At 38.2% G+C, this 20,472-nt stretch overlaps 1 protein-coding gene across 2 annotated transcripts in view; it reads left to right on the forward strand.

Moving 5' to 3' along the window:
- Window positions 1–2,738: 2,738 nt before the first annotated feature.
- LOC127653121 (protein ELFN1-like) overlaps window positions 2,739–20,472 on the forward strand; it is a 167,842-nt gene continuing 150,108 nt past the window's right edge. Inside the window, exon 1 of one of the 2 annotated variants that reach the window (XM_052139656.1) lies at window positions 2,739–3,010. The gene's annotated coding sequence lies outside the window, so the exon portion shown is untranslated. Of the gene's footprint in view, window positions 3,011–15,262; window positions 15,282–20,472 lie in introns of those variants that run through there. The other variant, XM_052139657.1, reaches the window with a different exon arrangement.

Below are 20,472 nucleotides of genomic sequence, written 5' to 3' on the forward strand. Positions count from 1 at the left end.
TGATGTAAAATAATACTTTTGACTTGAATAATGCCTGTTAATTTAGATTTTACAATATGAAACAGACTTTTTCAGTATTGTATGGGCATGCTCTTAAATATCCCCTTGTAATATCTCATTGTAAATACCTATTTAATCAGTCGTTAGATTTTGTATATATTTACAAATCACTGAGAAACGTTACCATAGACAAACCTCTCTTGCCCATTGACAATTAGCAAGGGAAACATAGACCAAAGACATTTAGAAGTAGAACCCTTTTTTCAATATTAATTAGCTGAAATTCATTAGCTCAAATACAAATAACAGGCCCGCTAATCTTCCTAACATACAGTCACTTAGAACTTTATTAGGAACACCTGTACACCTTTTTATTCATGTAATTATCTAATCAGCCAATTGTGTTGCAGCAGTGCATAGAATCAATCAGATGAGGGTCAGGGGCTTCAGTTAATGTTCACATCAACCATCATAATGGGGAACATTTTTTATTTCGACTGTGGCATTTTTTTTGGTGCCAGACGGGCTGGTTTGTGTTTTTCTGTAACTGCAGATCTCCTGGGATTTTCACACACAACAGTCTTTAGAGTTTACTCAGAAAACAAAAAAACATCCATTAAACAGCAGTTCTGCAGACAGAAATGCCTTGTTGATGAGAGAGATTAACGGAGAATGGCCAGACTGGTTGGAGCTGACAGAATGGCTACGGTAACTCAGATAACTGCTTTGTACAATTTAAGTGAGCAGAATAGCATCTCAGAATGCTATTGTTAAAACTTGAGGCGGACAACAGCAGAAGACCACATCTGTCAGGATAATAGTGTTTTTAATTAAGTGCTCAGTGAGTGTGAGTATAGCATTAACTGTTAACTGTGTTGTTATTACAAGCACGTACATTTAAAACAATGTTAAAATCGACACAAGACACAGCTTAATTTGTGATAGGCACAGACTCCCTGCAACATTTGCAGTGTTGCATTAAACAGAGCAAATGATCAATGCTCCTCTGCACCCCCCAACAACCCATCACATCTTTGAAACAGCATGATTAAATGCTACCTACAAACAAGAATAGCAAGCATTTAACCTCACCACGTCACATCAGTCTGCCCACTCTAATGAGCATTCAGTGCTGACACCCCCACCACTGCAGCGGACCGGTGCTCCTCTGCAGGCCTCCTGCTGCACATCACTCAGAGGCACACACACACACAAGCCAGTCGGCCTGTGGGTAATGCACCAGATCACCAGCGCCTCTCTACAGATGGATGCCCACTTTTGCCGCCTGCATGGTTCTTTATGAGTGCTGCAGAGAGCAAGGGAACCTTAGCCTCCACAATACATCCATCCTGTGCCAGACACTTAGGCAGCAGCAGCCTACAGCTCCCTCCTGGCCCCCTGCCCCTCCTATCTAAGTGCAGCCTCCTGAGAGTCAAGGTTACAAAGTATGATGAATGGCTGTCAATCATACCCCAAAGTTTACTGAACGTAAATTGTGACTGAGTGCATTCAGAGGATGTGTTGGACATCTGCTTTTCCCAATAGTGCAGAGAGTCAATATTAAATGATGCCAGCCTTGTTCCTTTTTTCTGTTTCTTTCCCTGTTCCTTTCCCTATTTGCTTCGAGTCATGCACAAATACTGTGGTAAGAATGTTACAATGAATTAAATAAATGTTGTTCCCTCTCTCTAAACTGGTTGCATGGATGCGATTATATGTGCTTTACCAACTGTTGTATTTTGCATTGGCAATTTTCAGCTACAGTTACCTTAAGGAGCTTTTTCTAAGTTATCTAACCCTTAAATTTGTTTTGTAGATAGGTTGATATAGTGCTGTATCAAACCAGTTAAGTTAGGTGATACCACATGAAGCAAATTTTTAGGTTAGCAATTTTTTTTTATTTGTATGTTTCCCATATGCAAGTTAAAATTCTTTAAAGAAAAATATCAGCTTCAATACAAGTTAAGCTTAATTGACTTAAATGTTGATTACCACAAAAAAAAAATTATTTAGTATAGCTGCAAGACGTAAACAAAATGCATTTTAATAAATCATGATTTCAGTATGATAAATCCACTTACTTACCTTTTCAGTGTAAAGTTATCCAATTATACGTCATCGTTGCCTTGACAAATGTAATACTGTTTCATTTAAAAGACATTACATGTCAAATAACGCACAAGTTGTAACAGAAGGATTAATGTGTGTTTTTATAAAATGATAAGCTTCACATTACTGCCTTTAAATCCTCCAAAAATAGGCCCCATTCACTTCCATTTTAAGTGCCTCACTGTAACCACGAGTTTTGCTTTTTTGTTCAAATGTTTGTTTTTGTTTTTTAGAAAATCAACATTATGCTACAAATGTTATCGACTGAGCTTCATTTGTATTTAGCCCATAATCTTCTTTAAACGCCTTTTATCCCTTAACAATTTCAAAATCACAGATACAAATATTTTTACAGTGTACAGTGATGTGTTAACATCTCGCATTTTGAACTGAAGAGTTCTCTCACGTGGCACACAGCCCTCTTTCCTTCAGTGTTGAACCAACACCATTTATAGCCTCGCAGTAACCAACAATCTTATTATGAGATTTAACTTTGCCCCAGCTGGACTTGTGGATGAGCAGTGCTCTGGCCGCGCTCCGTAACTAATCAACCACGGGCAATAGTTATAATAACGTGCCGTCGGTGGCGTTGTGACAGACAAAACTGCTCTGTAGCAATATAACAGAACTCCCGCCATGTGCTCTGTCTGTGCGGAACACATAAAGGCTCTGCCTTGAATTAATCACTCGCTCTTTAATGGATCTTTGAGGATCGCGCTTGACGCAGTGACGAGCTGCAGCTCTTTGTATTGCGAGACCAAGAGGAACCTTGTATTTTTTTCGTACCCCAGTCCGATATCTACTGCCTCTTAGAAAATGTCAAAGGGGTTCATGGTGACATAGGCACCTCGGTTTTGGTTACGGAGAGACTGCAGGGCTCTTGCTTCGTTGTGCGAAAGAGGTAAGTGAAAATGTTTTGAAATGGAGCTCTGTCGCATCTACGAATAGATTGTAGATAGATCGTTGGTTTTGTTATACGATAAATGAAAAGAAGCATCGTAAAGCGCAACTGTAGCCTGTAAACAGAATTTAATGTCATGCAAGTTATCCGTGTGTCTTTTGCACATTCGCGTGTTTGCAACAATTGTTTCGGTGTGCTTCTGCCGGACTTGTTTAAGTTATAAATTGATCATATGTTGAGTTTGACGATGCCCCTAAACGGACCCGAAATGACCATGCAATTAGCGTATTTTTGCACTTAGGCGTAATATATATTGACACTCATAGAAAACTACACAGGAAAGAAGGCGTTGTGAGCGCGTATCTTTTAAAGAGCATGGGATAATTTGACATACACTTACACTATGCATTTGTGCGTTAATGCATTTAGCTGAAATTATACATCAAACGAGTCAGCATTTGGTTAATGCATTAATCTCTGCATTTGTAGTTAGTTTGGGCTTTTCTTTTCTCCAAAGTGTCTAAGTTAGAGATGTTACAGCCTTTAATATAAGACGCGAGGGCACCGCGAAAATCTCCAGACTGTCGCCAAAGGTTTCAGGACCCTGGACAGCAGACAGGTTTCATTTGCCGCTAGAGTTCGCCTTCAGCCATAAAACTGATAGCTGATAGCCCCATTTCCGTCCTCAATCACAGAGAACTATGTGAAAATATGTCCGATCTGTGCATGGCTAGCGTATTACACCAACAGAGTTCCAAAAGTTTTACAGCGAGCGGTAGCTTGTTTATCTATTTCCAAAACGGTTAACTATGAAAGTGTGGTTGTTATGGATTAGGCTACTGTATATCTAAAATGCAATTAAATTATCACCAATTGATTGTAATGTTGAATGAGTACAGTGCGCGCAACTGAGACTGTTTTAAAGAGTGCCTCCTTGAAAACGGGATTACTTAGGATTTCTAAATTAAGGAGTCATTTGAAGTCTATAAAGCAAGAGAATAATTTAGTTTGAATCAAAGCTAAGATTGAAAACCTGACGCAGATCATCACAACCTACTTTGGAATATGTAATTTAAAAGAACTCAACTAGCTCAAATGCTATTGTAAAACCTTGAGATTTCTAATAATAAAAACAAAAAAACAAAACAAACACACTTGAAACAGATTTTAAATATGTGAGAAATATAGATATGGTATTTTAGTTGAAGAGTTACAGTAAGTGTAACAAAAGACGCGAAAAAGGCACCAAACCTTCCATGTTTTAACAAGATCTGAACGCAATGTGAATTACGTCATTGTTAATTTATTCATATAATGTAGGTAAACGTGTGATCTCATCTGTGAAGTACTGTATGTGCATCCATTTGGAAATATGTCATCACTCTTATGACTCAAAAAAGCTGTTTGTTTTTTCACCTTGACTGAGAGATCTTCTACTGCCTCTGACCTTTGACGCTTAGCCTTTAGGATGTCTTTGAGCACATTAGGTCATCTAATGCAACTCGCAATGACCTTATAACACAGTTCAGTTAAGAATTAAGAGCTTCATGCGTGTTAAGTAAACTGCCAACCCATTTCAATTGACAAACAGTTTCTGTCTAAATCGAAGTATTCCTAGTAAAGACTCTAAAAGACTCTCAAAGTTCGCAAAACACAAATATTTAGATTTAAAATGTACTTGTAAGACACAAAGGATTTGGATTATAGACTTGTTTTTGAATAGTCAGCAAGTTACCTATTAGCTATTTAGTTTTTCTCAAAACGTAGTGTGGTAAAAAAAAATTAAGTTAACGATGTTGAGAAACCCAAACATATGCTAATAAGGAATCTTAGTTTATGTCATTATTGTTGCTGACTGGAAGATCAGTGGCTTTACCTCTTGTCCTGACTTAGATGAAATGCACTCTTTCATTTCAATCTCCACTCTTTCTACAAACGTTTGTTGAAAACATGGCAATCTATATCATTCTTGATCTTCGGCAGGTAAACTGACTCAGGATCTGTGCCCAAACATAACCTGATGTTCACTAGTTTTGGGCTGTTCAGACCGAAATAGAGCAGAATGTTTTCGGTGTAAATAGCCCCTGACTCTGGTTTCAAAAAATTAAAACATTGTTCGTTAGGTGCGTGCGCACATCTCTTTCTCTCTCTCCCCATCTCTCTTATCTTGATTATGCAGCTTAAAGATTGAGTCAGCTGTTTTGTATGCAAGGTGTCTGAGCCAGGCTCTTTGTGGAGGAGAGAGCAACCGTGCCGCAGATACTGAGAAAGAGAGAGAGAGGGGGAGAGATGGATAGATTGATAGAGAGAGGGAGATGGCAAGATGGGGGTGAATAGAAGGTACGAGTCTACATTCATTTTGTTGGACATTATAGATCACAATGGAGCAAAGCAACACTAATAGTAATATCATATTATCTTCCTTTATGTATGCAGTACTCACATAAGGCATAACTAATGATAAATTATGTAACTGCCCAATGTGTTCACTTATACTCATAAAACACAAGTGCAATTGTCAGTGATATCTGAGGTAGAAGACTTTTAAAGAGCCATTCAATGTGTGTAAAATGAATCAGGACAGATTTTGAACCTTTATTCAGTTGAGGAATGGAGAAGCATCTTGATTCAGTATATCCATATGCCTAAAGAGGAGAGTAAAAGAGAATATTTATTTAGGTGACGAAGAAGTGGACATCGATGACAGTTAAAATCATACAATTGAGTATCCTCATATGGAACACAAATAATCATAGCTTCGTCAATATAAATGTGTGAGATAATTATTAAGGTAGTATGCATTACGTTTATGCAATTGAGTTTAAACCACTACCACAGATCATGCAAAAAATGATATAGTAACTTGCTTAATGTCCAAATGTATATAAAACATGCATCTGAAAATAATTATTTATAGCACGTATTTTAGGTACAGCTAAGCACTTATTTATAGCTGTGATTAAACCTATCATTAATAATGCTTCTATATTATAAACAGCTATACATAAGATCTATGAGTCTCATGCAACAATGTGAGATGTCTAGATGAGGATGTAAGAACCTTATTTCTATTGATATGCCAGTTCCCTAGTATTAAGGCAAAGGATATTGAATAGGGAAGAAGTGGGCGGTCCGTGGTTCTTAAAACCCTTGAGAGGCTGTTGGACTGAAGTGGCATATTGGGCTTTGATTTCTTTGTCATATGAAGTATTTTCTTTTGAGATGTTTCTTGTTTACACGTCTCGGTGGCAGCCTTTTCATTCTAAATTGATGGAGATGTTGTAAGCCTGGAACTGCACTGTGGTGATGTCCCTTGTGCTTCAACACACTTTAGTGATTGGCTCCGTCTTGTAGCAAACAAAGGTTTTTACTATACCTGCATGCTCTAGAGCTTTCAATACAGTGCCATGGAAGTTCAAGTCAAGGCCATACAATTTTTTACGTACTATTTCACTTTTGTTATCCAGAGCTCAACACATTTTTGCTGGCAATGCTTTGGCATGTAGGGAGGGTGTGACTGTAAGTGCTAAACCTTGGGGCAGATGCTCAGAAAGAAAAAAAATTGAGGTTTCATTGAGAATCCATAGGTCTCAATAATGCGTTAAATAAGTGGCTGGAACTCACAGATAAGGCTGAAATTACAAAGCTGATATCCTTACAGCCTTTGCCCTTGAGTGCCGTTTTATTTCAATTTATCAACACAGAGATTGCACAGTTTTTGAGATTGTATCTGTTGAAAAGCATACAAATAGCATTAACAGCTTCACCTTGAATCAGAAGCTTGTGTGAGTCATTAACTGTGTAGCTAGCGTTTACTTAGCGGGATTGCCCACTCTCACTCAGCAACTTTAATGCTTCAGATGTCACTTTAAGTCGCAAGTGCCACATACACTACTAATACTCTCAAAACAATCAGAAGAAGCTCAATGTTGGCATAGTCGAACCAATTGGGTGGTACTAATACTCCCCTTAAGAAGCTTACAATGGGCGAATGCTACAATTACACATGTTCAGAATATTATTTTATTTTGTATTCTAATTAGGGTTGTCAGTCGATTACATCTTTTAATCACAGTTAATCACATAATTTTTCATATTTGTTTGCGTAAAAGTGCTGGAATTTGACTCTACATGTACTTAATTTCCTATCAACATGCATTTATTTCCATCTCAGGAAAGAAAAACAAAACAATATGTAATAATATAATGCTTTATTAACATTTTACAATAAGCCTTCCACAGTATAAAGAATGAAATATAGCACAAATTTCCCTTGGTCTTAGTGGGATGTCGACTAATTGAAAGGACTAGTCCCCCCATATGTTGCATATTCATTGCAATGGGCATTAAATATCTTAAACTCTTATTTTCCACAACATTAATCAGCTGGCTGACTGTGGCTATCTACTTTGCAACAGCAATCGTAAAGCTGCGTTCATGATTCGGATCAGGGCGTCATTGCCAGCATCATAAGCTCCACTTTGAGCTCCACATGAAAAGCGCTGCAGACATACTTGATGCTTCTGTAGCAATTGAACTGTACATTGCTGTGTCTGTAAAGTACTTGATGTCTGTTGCAAGTCTCGTCTTGATCATTCACACAGAATCTCTGTCAGTGTAATGACACCAGACGGACACATTGAAACATCACAAAGGTTCCGTTCAGGTCCGACTAGTGTTTATGCTGGTTTATGCCGTATTAACGGTAAATGCGTTAATCGTGATTCACTTTTAAAATGAAAAGCATGTGTTAACATGTTCATTCTGTCACAGTATGAACTTAAAGTTGAATTTCTACTGACTAACATTTTACTATTAATCTCTATTGACAGAAATTACTTAATGGAAGCTATGTAGGTTGCTGCTGGCACTCAGTGAACAGGTACCATGCATTCAAACGTATAGGGTATATTGAACATTACCCCTCCCTCTTCTTTGGCATCCCTTCTGCAAAGTAATTAGAGGTTAGGATACAGAGTAGCATGGCTGTGTACCTGCAGGCCTGAGCCCTCACTTGATGAATATCCCATGCATGAGAATCCATTAAAGCTGGTGATACATAATGGGTTTGTCAATGCTCACTTCAGAGGTTCTTATATTGATTGAGTTTTTGAACGATCAGCCATTCTCCTCAAAGCAGTCTTCTATTCCTCTTTCTCTCCCATACTCTCATTTGTGCTTGTCTTTTTTATCTCAGGATATGCATAAAGTCCAAATAGCTCTAAAATGACGGGGCTTTTAGGGATTAAAAGATACAGGGACTAAAAACAGTTCAAGGAACGAAAACCGAAAACGACCAAAATGAGAGCAGAATTTAACTGAAAACCGGAACAAAGTGATTTCCAATTGTTTGGTAGTGAAAACATTATTTTTAAATGCTGGTAACTGGTTATAAATGGTTCATTTTGTCACGATAATCTTTTCATTAAACCAAAGGCCAAAGGGTTTATCACAATAAATTTTTGGAACTGCACTTCTTGCCCCATAAAAAATATGCATGTTCTTTGATCCTGAAAGAAACTATTGCACATTTATCTGCCTAATTGCCTGTTGGTTATGTCATTCACTATGTGAATTAAGACCTTTTTAACAGCTATGTATAATTACTACAAATAATGTACATGCATGGCTAATCCAGATACAAGGGAAACATTATAATGGTAAAAAGTACATTTCTCAGTTGTTTCCAAGTCTTCATTGAATTATTGTTAGATATGATGCATTAATACAGATTTGATGCTGTTGGGTTTTGACTCAGAAGCATATCTGCAAATGAAATTGTACTTAACTGTTAATAAACTGCTTATGATTTCTATGCTGATAAATCCACCACACAGTGGTGCTTTTATTCTTATTTTCGCTTATTTTGTTGAGTCAAATGGCTTATTTTGGGCTTATTTTTCCATACCAGATTGCATGTTTCTCTTGCGAGATCTGGCAACAAAGCAGCTGGTATTTTACCCACCCTTAGAACAGAGTACTGTCATTTAAAAAAAAAAAAAACTTTATTAAACTTTCTTTTATTTTGTTCTAACCGGTAACATTTTGGAAAGGAGGCTGCAGAAATTTCTGAACTGGAACGAAAAAAATACTGCTTTTGCTCAGAACGAACAGAAATGAAATACATTAAATTTTTAGCCTCTTGTTAGAAGGTCACATTATATAGTTGCTTAAACCACAGCAATGTTATCATTAAAATGTACACTCACTTAGGTACATTTTGACACCTACATATTCATGTGATTATAATCAGCCAATCGTGTGGCAGCAGTGCAATGCATAGAATCACGCAGATACAGGTCAGGAGCTTCAGCTAATGTTTACATCAATCATCAGAGTGGGGAAAAATGATCACTAATCTTAGTGATTTAGATTGTGGCATGATTGTTGGTGCCAGACAGGCTGGTTTGAGTATTTCTGTAACTGCTGATCTCCTGGAATTTTCAAGCACGACATTCTCTAGAGTTTACTCAGAATTGTGCCACTCTGTACAATTATAGTAAGCAGAATAGGATCTCAGAATACACAAATTTCAAACCTTGAAACGGATGAGCTACAACAGCAGGAAACCACATATGGCACTTTTATTAAGACCACAGCGTTCTTAATAAAGTGCTTTGTGAGTTTACAGTTGACTTGAGGTAAAACAAAGAATGGGACTGTAACGCAGTTCAGTGGAGAGGAGGTGAGAACTGGCTTGGCAATATAAATAATATTTTAATGATAAACTCCGCCCTGTTACATTCCTCCCTCATTCTCTCAGGCCGGGGAGCCCCCGGCATGACGCACCCCCCCCCCCCTTCCCTGGGGGAGGGTGTGCCCTAAGCCCCATCTTCCAGCAGGTCATCCCCTTCTACCTGGATGAAGGAGGGGACAAGGGGTGGGAAACAGAAATAATTAAACTGGGGGGTACTTCCTGCAACAGTGTAGAACCTCCCAAAAAACCACTATCAAATTTAAACGAGAGGGAAAAGGCCAAGGCGGAGCGGCATTGAGACAGAGAGAGGAGAGAGAGATGAAAAAAAGAAAAACATTACCCGCCAGTTCTACGATACGCTGTAGCTTGTTCCTCGGCTACTCCTCCACCCTCTAACGGACGACCGCCGCGCCTCTCCGGGCGGATTGGAGGCAGTCCTCCAGCCCCGCCACGTTCTCGGGGAACAGAAGGGGTCTCCCACGCCCCTGGCAGTGGTTCAATGGAAAGGAGGAGGCAAGAACCGACTTGGCAATATAAATAATATTTTAATGATAAACTTAAACAAAAAGCACAAACACACACATGATGGTTAGCTGGCCGTAAACGATCTCTCTCATCGCACCACTGTCCGCAATCGGCCTTTATCCCTCTCAGAGGCTTAATTAGCTCGATAAGGGACCAGGTGTGTATAATCAAGACCCGGCCCCGCCCTCCGCTCTGTCACAGGGACAAATGGTGCTTTTGGGGTCAAAAGTGACAACAAGATAACCAGCAAAGTATGGTTACGAGTAAATAACATGAACTGAATACAAAAATATTATGCATTTGAAAAGACATTCTTATATTTTTCAATAAAAGGCATTTCAGAGGTTTTCTTGTTCAGTGTTGGAGAAAAACTTGAAGTTATTATCAATTTCATTAGACAATTTGAGCATTTTGAGCATTGAAAATTGGAGCACTTAAAAATTCTGAGTAGAATAATGGCTAAAAAATATGTACAGGGTTACATCACAGTTAGTGCCATTGTATTTAACAGAATCAATATCCTTTGATCACTCAGCATGTCATGTTAGCTGACAAATAAATATACTTTAGGCACACACACATTGTAATACTGCTCGCTTTTTTAATGAATTTTCCACATTCCAATTACTGTAATTAGCCCACATGGGAAATACATAGCCTTACTTTAGTGACGGATCCGCTCTAAAGTCCAACTTGATTTTAGTTCCACTGCATTCCAAACAGTGGTGAATATTTAGAAGTAGATTCTAACATAAAGCTTGTATCCAGTAGTGTACCCTTGTAAATTCCATAGACAGTTCTTAATAAGGGCTAGAACTGGAAGAGAAAGCTTCCTGCTCTCAACTGGTCTCTCACTGGGACATACAATGGCATCCTCTCTCACTATGATCAATATGGTGAACATCTACGTCTTTCTGATTGCTGGGGAATGCAGTTCTCAGAGGCTGGGTTCTGTTACATCATGTGAACGTTGACTGCCTCTGATTTATTTATTTATTATTAGAAAATACAAATAATACTATTTATTATTAGATAAATTATTCATCAATCAAAAATAGTGTTAAAATAAATGTGCAGTTTAAATGGTAATGAATATGAAAATGGAAACACTGATGGTTTTGAGGAGGAATTAAAATTTAGAAAGCATTGTGATTATCACATAATTCAGTGTCTCCCAAACTTTCTTCAGTGGCGTACCCCTTCAAACATTCAACATCCTTTCACTTACCCCCCTTTAATGCATAGATAAAATTCAAACAAGGTAATTTGAATATGTATATTTAACACAATTATGTTTCTAAAACAACTCCCTTATATTAAACATGTTATATTAATCATATACATACTGAATAAATGGCTTACCAATTGAGATGTTAGATATTGTGATGAAGCAGGTGGAGAATGGGGATCTATATGCAGCAGTTTATTCAAAAAACATAAAGAAAAACAAGGGAGACCTGGCACAGAGCATCCAAAACATGCAAGAACTAACAAGGAAACAAGGAAACTAAAAGGGCTTATATACACAAAAGGAACAAACAAGGGAATGAGGAACACATGGGGAAACAATCAGGGAATGAGAACTAATCAGGGGAAAACCAATCATAAAATGAAACTACAAAGGACTACAAAAACCAAACAGGAACTAAACTAAATTTCAACATAAAAGCACAAAACAAAAGACAACAGTGAACATGACAGATATGATATAACTGCATAACTTCAAAATTCCCCCCTCATCGCATCACAGTATGCAAGAATAGCGTTTGGTTCTGTGTCTGGAATTGCACATCATTGCAGGTACGGTGTTGCTGGCCAAATTCGAGCATTGCGGGTAAGTATCTGTGCAATTGCACGGTCAGCTCAAGGTGCGTTTTTATGTCACATTTGACACTGTTAGCAAGGTTGAGATCATTTGCTGAAAAAAACATCATGCAACAATGTAAAAATAGGTCTCTAGCGTGCGTGCAAATGTGATTGAAAATTACTGCGTTTGAATGTGAAAATGATTTGTGCTGCTGAATGTCTGACACGTCATCAAAGCTTATGAACTTATACCGTCAGAATCAAAACTCCCTTTGAATCTAAACTCCATTTGAATCTAACATTAAATACAAATTACATTTTAAACTGTGAAAAAAAATAAAATAAACGAAAATCGCGGACGACTGACATGTGCAAGTCTGGTAAAACAGTTATGTATTTTACTTGTATCACTAAGCTAAGTTACCTAGCACTGGGCTGGGCTGATGAAAAAAGATACTGGTGTGATGCATGAGTAGATGCGTTTCATTGCAAATTTTTCTGACCTTTATGACACAACCATTTTGGTATTTCTACACTAGAGGGCTTAAAAATATATTTTTGGCAGTAAGAAATACATGAACTGGGTTTGAATGTTATTTTAGACTGTGATGAAAATGAAAGAACGGTAAATCTCAGAATGTTATTTGCGTACACCCATTGTCACTTCATGAACCCCTAGGTTACGCGTACCCCAGTTCGGGAAACACTGACATAATTGTTTAGTCACATAATTTAATTTATGCATTTGGCAGATAATTTTATATAAAGCAACATATTTTATCCAAAGAATATAAATTTAATGTACATTTAACCAGAATATACATTTAACCAGTCCATGAATTCCCTGGGATTAAACCAATGACTATGGCATTACTAGCCCAATTTTTTACCAGGAACAGGAACTTACAGGAACAATTCAAGCTTTGACTTGTTGCCTATGGGACAGATACTGTATGGTCTGCTATTAGAAATGAAACGAGAAAGGATGTACAGAAATAAAGTGTGAGAAGCAGGTGCAGGTACATGGAAACAGCCAAACGGCCATCTGCCATAGAATGCTTCTGGCCCCTGGTAAAAAACTGTCTCATACTTGCAGATCTGATTTATGTCTTCGCCTTCTCACCAAACACAATTCTAGCAGATGTGAGTTTGGGATATTCTGTAGAACTGACAAAAGCTGAAGATATCTCTGAGGAAATTAAATGGAAAACAAAGGTGATATCATTCATTGTGTGGTGCTCTTCATATGGCAGTAGAAGAGAAAAAAAGCTGCAAAAACAAACACAATGTCTGTCTTTGTGTCAGATGTGTCACTGTTTACTCTCTCTTGTGAAAAAAATAAAATTATAATGTGAATTGGTAGTGTGTTCGTCACAGTAAATGATACTTCAAACCACATGACAATTCTAACAGTCCACTATTGACCCACAATTGAATCTGCAGGGCAATCTAGCTGGGTGTAGAGCAATATTGCTCACAGAGAGTGCACCTTCTTTTATTTCTGACAGACTTATCTTGTTCATGGTGAGGTGTACAGGAGAATGCTTTTTGTCTGACAAGATCACAAAGAAAAGAATGGGGCAGGTCATCTGTCCTTACATTCAAGCACACCATGTGATGTGAACTGTCGAAAAAGTGACATTGAGTTGCAGATATCAAGCATTTTCCATCCCTTTGAGACATATATATATTTTTTTTCTGAAAGCAGAGATAGACTGAACGTAGAAGCACTAGTTACAAACTCGTATAAGTTTCTTTCTTCTGCGGAACATAAATGGAGATGGACAAAAGCACCTCATACATCTTTCAAAATATCTTTCTTGTGTTTTGCAGAAGAAAGTCGTATGAGTTTGTGACAAGTATTTCTACATTCAGTCTATCTCTGCTTTCAGCAAATCAAGTAGGACTACTGAGTAGAGGTCTGCACAGGCTTAAAAATTTAACCCAAACCCGATCCGTACTTGAGACCATGCGACCTGACCCTACATGACCCGAATGGTACCATCAGATTTTAAGCCTAACACTGAAAATGATCACTATCTTTAGAATTTCTTCTCCAAGTAAGTATTGTTGCAATAGTCAGTTTTTTTATATTGTATGTAAGCATTGTAGGCAGTATTCGTAACAGTGTAGTACCATTGAACATACACAGTTTAAAGAAGGCACGGTGGCCCCTAATCACACCAGAGCAGAAGGGGAAAAACAGTGGCTTACTATCTTTGCAGCCTGAACTTCTTCAGTACATCGAATCTTCGTAACACCTTTGCAAAATAGCTAGATGCAGAGCAATGAATGAAAGAGAACTCAAATGTCTCAACATCCGCTTTTGAGACTTGATTGATTGATTTGTTTATTGTCATTGTTAGTAAAAACAACATCCAATAAATTAGCAACAGTAAAAAGAACAACATAAAAACTCTAATAAGCTTTACAATATCTGCACATAAAAATAAAATAAAAACAATAACCAGTAGTTAATGCATATACGCTGTCAGGTTCTTCCAGTGAAACATCAGTCAGCGTGTGTGTGTATATGTGGCAGGAGAAGTGGGGGGTTAATAGAATTAACAGCTCTAGGGAAGAAGCTGTTCTTTAACCTGTTTGTATTTGTTTTAATTGTTCTATATCTTCCCTCAGAAGGGAGGGGGGAGAACAGGCAATGTCCAGGTTGGGATGGGTCCTTTATAATACAGCTGGCTTTCTTTATAAGTCAGCCAGTGTATAAGTCTATCAGTGGTGTGAGCTTGACTTGGCTTGGTGGCTGCATCTAAAATGGGAAAATGCTCCCTTCGGAGGCTGAATATGGTGGTAGGAAGCGATCAAAGCAAGTCCGAAATCAGTGTTCACGTCACATCGTGTCTACTGAGATATTTTCATATGATTGATTTTTGAAAGCAGCATAGATGTATCCTTCACTGCCTATGAAATCCCGTAATCCTGTGTGTGCTGTTCCACAGCAGTTGAACTGAAGAAAGAAATTGGCAGCCGAACTGGCAGTTTACAGCCAGTTTATGTGTACAGCAAATGTGCATTTTAAAACATTTTAAAACGTTTGATTAAATTTCTAGTGAGAAATTAGTAATGTAGTTATTAAATATACACTTGGTTATTGCCAAAACTCTTGTGTTTTTGTTCCAGATTAATTGTCCTTTGTGGTTTGGTTGGACTGAATGAATGCGGGAATCCTATCAACGGTGTGACATAGTGCTGCCTTGGAAGCCTGACCGAAACCATTTTCCTGAGGTACCTTTGTATGCAAACACTGTCTGTTAAGTCACTGACTGACAGGTCAGCAAGGCAACAAGGTAGCTACCTTAGGATTTTGACTTAGCCATTGCCAAAAAACATGTGGCAGTCCTGCGCGAGACACTGAAGTAACAGCGAGATGTGGTGCAACAGTCAAAGACATCCTTCCAGCATGTGTTGAAGTTGATACATTTTAGAATGTGTCCCCCTCACTTTTTAGATAATTTCTATGCTTCCCGTTAAGAACAATGTGAACACTTTGTAATGCTCATAAGTTTGAGAAAGCATTTACAATTAGACTCTACAATGATCTGCCCCTAGGTTTTGCACAATAGCTTTGATACTTAATAGAGAGGAAACATTTCAATAGAGAAGTTCTCAAAGGGAATTATTGGACTGTGCAGCTCTTTACCAGACATAAGCAGTATTCTTGATGATGCATGTGACAAGCATTCAACAATGTCCTGCCAGTGTTAGCAAATGTTATGTCCACTTAATGGGACCAGAGCATGACAAACCCAAAAGAGAAGGGCTTCTATGGCCAATATCTGTGCTTTGTGTTGCTTATGTAAAACATGAATCCCTTTTTCTGGAATCCCATTGGTTGTTCAAAGTTCATGAGATAATTAAGTAAAATGTCTTTTAAATTCTATTGACTGCAGATCACACCAGTTGCCAAGATATGTTTAAATGCATACTCAGATTTTAAGGGCCTCTAAGTAATTCTGCCATGATGAATCATGCATTTCAGTTTTGGCTGGCAGAGGCGTTGCACTTACCTTAAGCATCTGCACATAATTAAGAGCTGAGCATTGTTATAAATCAGTCATCCAATGTATATTTAAGAGGTTGTATGATTAAACAGTATTACTTTCATTAGAAATATTTGGGAAATCAACTGATATTTCCTCACAGTGCGGAGAGAAAGAGCACAGTAACCATAGAAACTAACTCTGAAGTTGCTGAAAACATACAGTACTAGCATCTACTTATTAAAAATGTGTCAATATTCACACAGTTTTTTGGCCACCATTTATGCTAAAACTCCAATTAGACTGTCTCAATGCATGGTGGATGGGACCTCATATGTTCATTTCATAACATTTTTCATGACATTAATTTCATTTAAATGTGTACATGCACTTGAAATATAAATACATAAAGATCTCCAATTGTGGCAACCAAGAATATCCATAGTTATTCAGTATTGAGGTGGTAGCTTGATATGAGCCTGCTGGTTTGACAGTCTGCTCCTGGATCACAACCAGATTTCTCAGACACTCTTTGACGTGTAGGCAGAAATCTAAATTGCTTTAATGATTGGGTAAATTGGTAACAGTATATTAAAGAGTCCATCCAAGACAATCCCAGAGGAACATGTAATTGCTCAGTGGTTGCTATGTCATAGCTCAAGAGACTTCATGGATTTCACAGTTATCACAATTGGTTTCATTTACGTATCAACATTTTCTCAGATGTTTTCCCCAAAATTTCTTCAGAGAACTAAATGAGGGGGAACTAATTTTTAACAATAAATAAAGACAGACCTACCATAAGCTCTGAGGTTTTCATTGATGACATGTTCTTCAGCTGAAGCCATTAGTTTTTCCAAAAACTGTTTAATAGATTAATTACTGTTTAATAACTACACTACTCATCCTGAAGGAAAGATCTACCAGTCAAGCATATCATTGCAAATTTTTCTGACCTTTATGACACAACCATTTTGGCATTTCTACACTAGAGGGCTTAAATAATTATTTTTGCAAGTAAGAAATACATGAATTGTTATTTTAGACTGTGATGAAAATGAAAGAACTGTAAATCTCAGAATGTTATTTGCATACCAGTCGTTTAATGGGAGTGTAGTTCATTCCCTGATTAAAGATGTTATTTTCACCTTCTTGTACCTTCATTTTTTTTTTATGATTTAAAAAAAAAAAAAACATTATATAATATATAATATCGTCAAAAGTGTTTTTCTTTTTTCAAATAAAACTTTGTAATTATGTGATTCACCTCAGAGCTGGTTGGTAGCATTCATGGCTTATAATGCTTTTATGAAGACTTTTATTAAATCTCTATGGGGGACAGAAATTTATAGAAAACACAAGACGGCTGAAATAGTGGAAAGGCACTATTGAACTCTCATGTTGAGAAACATTTTGACATAGAGATTAGAGTTGCAAAATTAATGCAAATAGCATAGCTATGATATTTGGTCTTTGGTATCTTAAACTGTCTGAGCAAAGTTTATGACATTATTGTGAAAAACATGATAATTTATCCATTTGACAGATCATTTTAATAAAAAATATATAATTAAAACCAATTCCTTACAGTGCATCAAAGAAAACAGATTCTTCCGTTAATGTTTTCCCTGAGAATCAAACCCATGACCTTGGTGTTGTTGATTCCATGCTTAACCACTTGAGCAACCAGACTGATCACACAGAGAAATTGGAGGAATGCTTATTTTATAAACTGAACCTCCAACCCAACCCAACCCAACCCCAAACCTAAACCTAACCTTCAGTAGAGTAAAAATTTAATGTTTGAGGGAAAAATGGAACCTCTGAATCGTGCTCGTTACTGATTATGCAATTATGTTTTGGTTTCAACGTTGGATCTGAACCCAGGTCTTCCATGCTGCTGACGCAACACATGTCCAGTTGTGCCACAATGGAAGGTAAACACATCGGAGCAGATGCAAAAATATCAGATAGGAGATGGAGCTTGTCTGTTTGTTGGCATAATGGGGCGATCTTTGGGAACAGGAAGTCTCGAAAACAACATGTCGACTTCCCTTGTGATCACGTTGGAGCAATAAAAGGTCTTTTTGAAATTGGTAAAATCTGAGAAGAGACTTAATCAAGATTTTTCTATCAAGGAGAAAAACATGAGACATTAAAAAATATGTAATTTGTGATTTTCCATTGCTACATGATTAAAAAAGCACAAGATTGTGTCTGATCTGTTCTGGAAAAAAGAAAACTGCAAAAATTTACAGATTATTTGGCAGCCTTTGATATAGTGTTTGTGCTTGTCACTTGTTGTTTTGCTTTGAGTGGTTCCAGCCAAGTAAAGCTCTGCCTGGTAATTTCCACAAAAGCAGCCTCTCCAATGATGATGGATTGTAGTGTAATGAAGGTGGACATAGCATTGGGCTTTCAGGGCAACGACTTCACAGAGCAACACCTACTGAATTAAATTAATTGAAATCACTATATTTGGGTGCCCTTAGCAATAAAGCCAACCTCACTCCAGGCTCAAAGAAAGCCTTTACAGAGAGCAGTGCATTGCAATTTGGATTGCATTCGACATTCATTGTCCCATCTTTTCTTCTGCTGTCTGTTCACATGCTCAGCCAAAGTCCAGGTGGACTTTGATAATTAGGTTGGCATGTTGTACAAAAACGGCAATGCTGCAAAATGATCAAAACCCGTCCCTCATTTCCACGTCAAAACATTCAACTCAAATGAGGTTATAATACACAAGTCCTTCACCACAGCCTTTCTCGGGTTGAATGAAGATGATTTGCAGGCCTGCGGTTTTAATGATTATTATCCAGGCCCGGCAGCTGGTAGCAACAGAGGTGTCTCCCTAGCTGCAGCATGCAAGACTGATGCTCCACCTGTTGTCTCTGTACCCACATGCCCTCTGCTTCTCATTAAACAGCACAAGCTTTCAGAGCCAATCAGAAAGACCCACTGATTACCTATTGTGAAGTGGGAGAAAGAGTGGAAGAGAGAGAAAGGGACAGATAGATAGATAGAGTGAAAGGAAGACAAAAAGCACTTTCTCAGTGTGAGATTGGAGATTGCAGTGCTTGTGAGGTGTTATGTTGTAGATAAACATGTATATTCATGGAAGCTCTGTGGGCCAATTACGGTTTCTCACTTCAACACCACAACACCTGAGCCAGAAAGCAGGGAGAGAGTTAAAGATGTGAGAACATCTCCACTGGGCTGTGCTTGAGTAGAAAATAAGGGAAAAGTAGAACGTGGTTAGGCCATTGTGGATATTCACTTCCATCTGATCCTATCACTTTCACAAAACTGTAGAGTAAATGTGCATGCTGTTAAAATGTCTAGTAGATTTAAACCTGTGTGGAGAGGGCCATTCCAGTTTTAAAGAGATATCAGAAGTTTTATATGCAAGGAAAACAGCTTATTATGTGTATATATGTAAAATAAACATCCTCTCACCTTTAATTACTTTTATTTTCAGCAAACTTAACATGTGTAAATATTTGTATGAACATAAAAAGATAAAAAATCTAAGACATAAACTGAACAATTTTTACAGACATGTGACTAACAGAAATGGAGTGGGGGGGTCTACCCCACTCTTCCACCAGGTACTTGCAAGTTCCAGGACATTTCTGGGCGGAATGGACCTAGACCTCAACCTCCGATCCAACAGGTCCCAGTCGTGCTAAATGGGATTGAGATCTGGGCTCTTCCCTGGCCATGGCAGAACAATGAATATCCTGTCTTGCAGGAAATAATGCACAGAACAAGCAGAATGGCTGGTGGCATTGTCATGCTGGAGGGTCATGTCAGGATAAGCCTGCAGGAAAGGTATCACATGAGGGAGGAGGATGTCTTCCCTGTAATGCACAGCATTGAGATTGCATGCAATGACAACAAGCTCAGTCCGATGATTCTGTGACACACTTCCCCAGACCATGATGGACCCTCCACCTCCAAATCGATCCCACTCTAGAGTACAGGCCTTGGTGTAACACTCATTCATTCGATGATAAGCGTGAGTCCGGCCATCACCCCTGGTGAGACAAAACTGTGACTTTTTGCCAGTCCTGTCTGGTCCAGTGAAGGTGGGTTTGTGCGCATATGCGACGTTGTTGCTGGTGATTCTGGTAAGGACCTGCCTTACAACAGGCGTACAAGCCCTCAGTCCAGCCTCTCAGTCTGAGCATTGATGGAGGGATTGTGCGTTCCAAGTTGTTGTTGCCATCCTGTACCTGTCTTGCAGGTGTGATATTTGGATGTACTGATCCTGTGCAGGTGTTTTTACACATGGTTTGCCACTGCGAGGATGATCAGCTGTCCTTTCTGTCTCCCTCTAACTCTGTCTTAGGCGTCTCACAGTACAGACATTGCATTTTATTGCTCTGGCCACATCTGCATTCCTCATGCCTCCATGCAACATGCCTAAGGCACGT

Source organism: Xyrauchen texanus, chromosome 12 (assembly GCF_025860055.1).
Source record: "Xyrauchen texanus isolate HMW12.3.18 chromosome 12, RBS_HiC_50CHRs, whole genome shotgun sequence".
NCBI lineage: Eukaryota > Metazoa > Chordata > Actinopteri > Cypriniformes > Catostomidae > Xyrauchen > Xyrauchen texanus.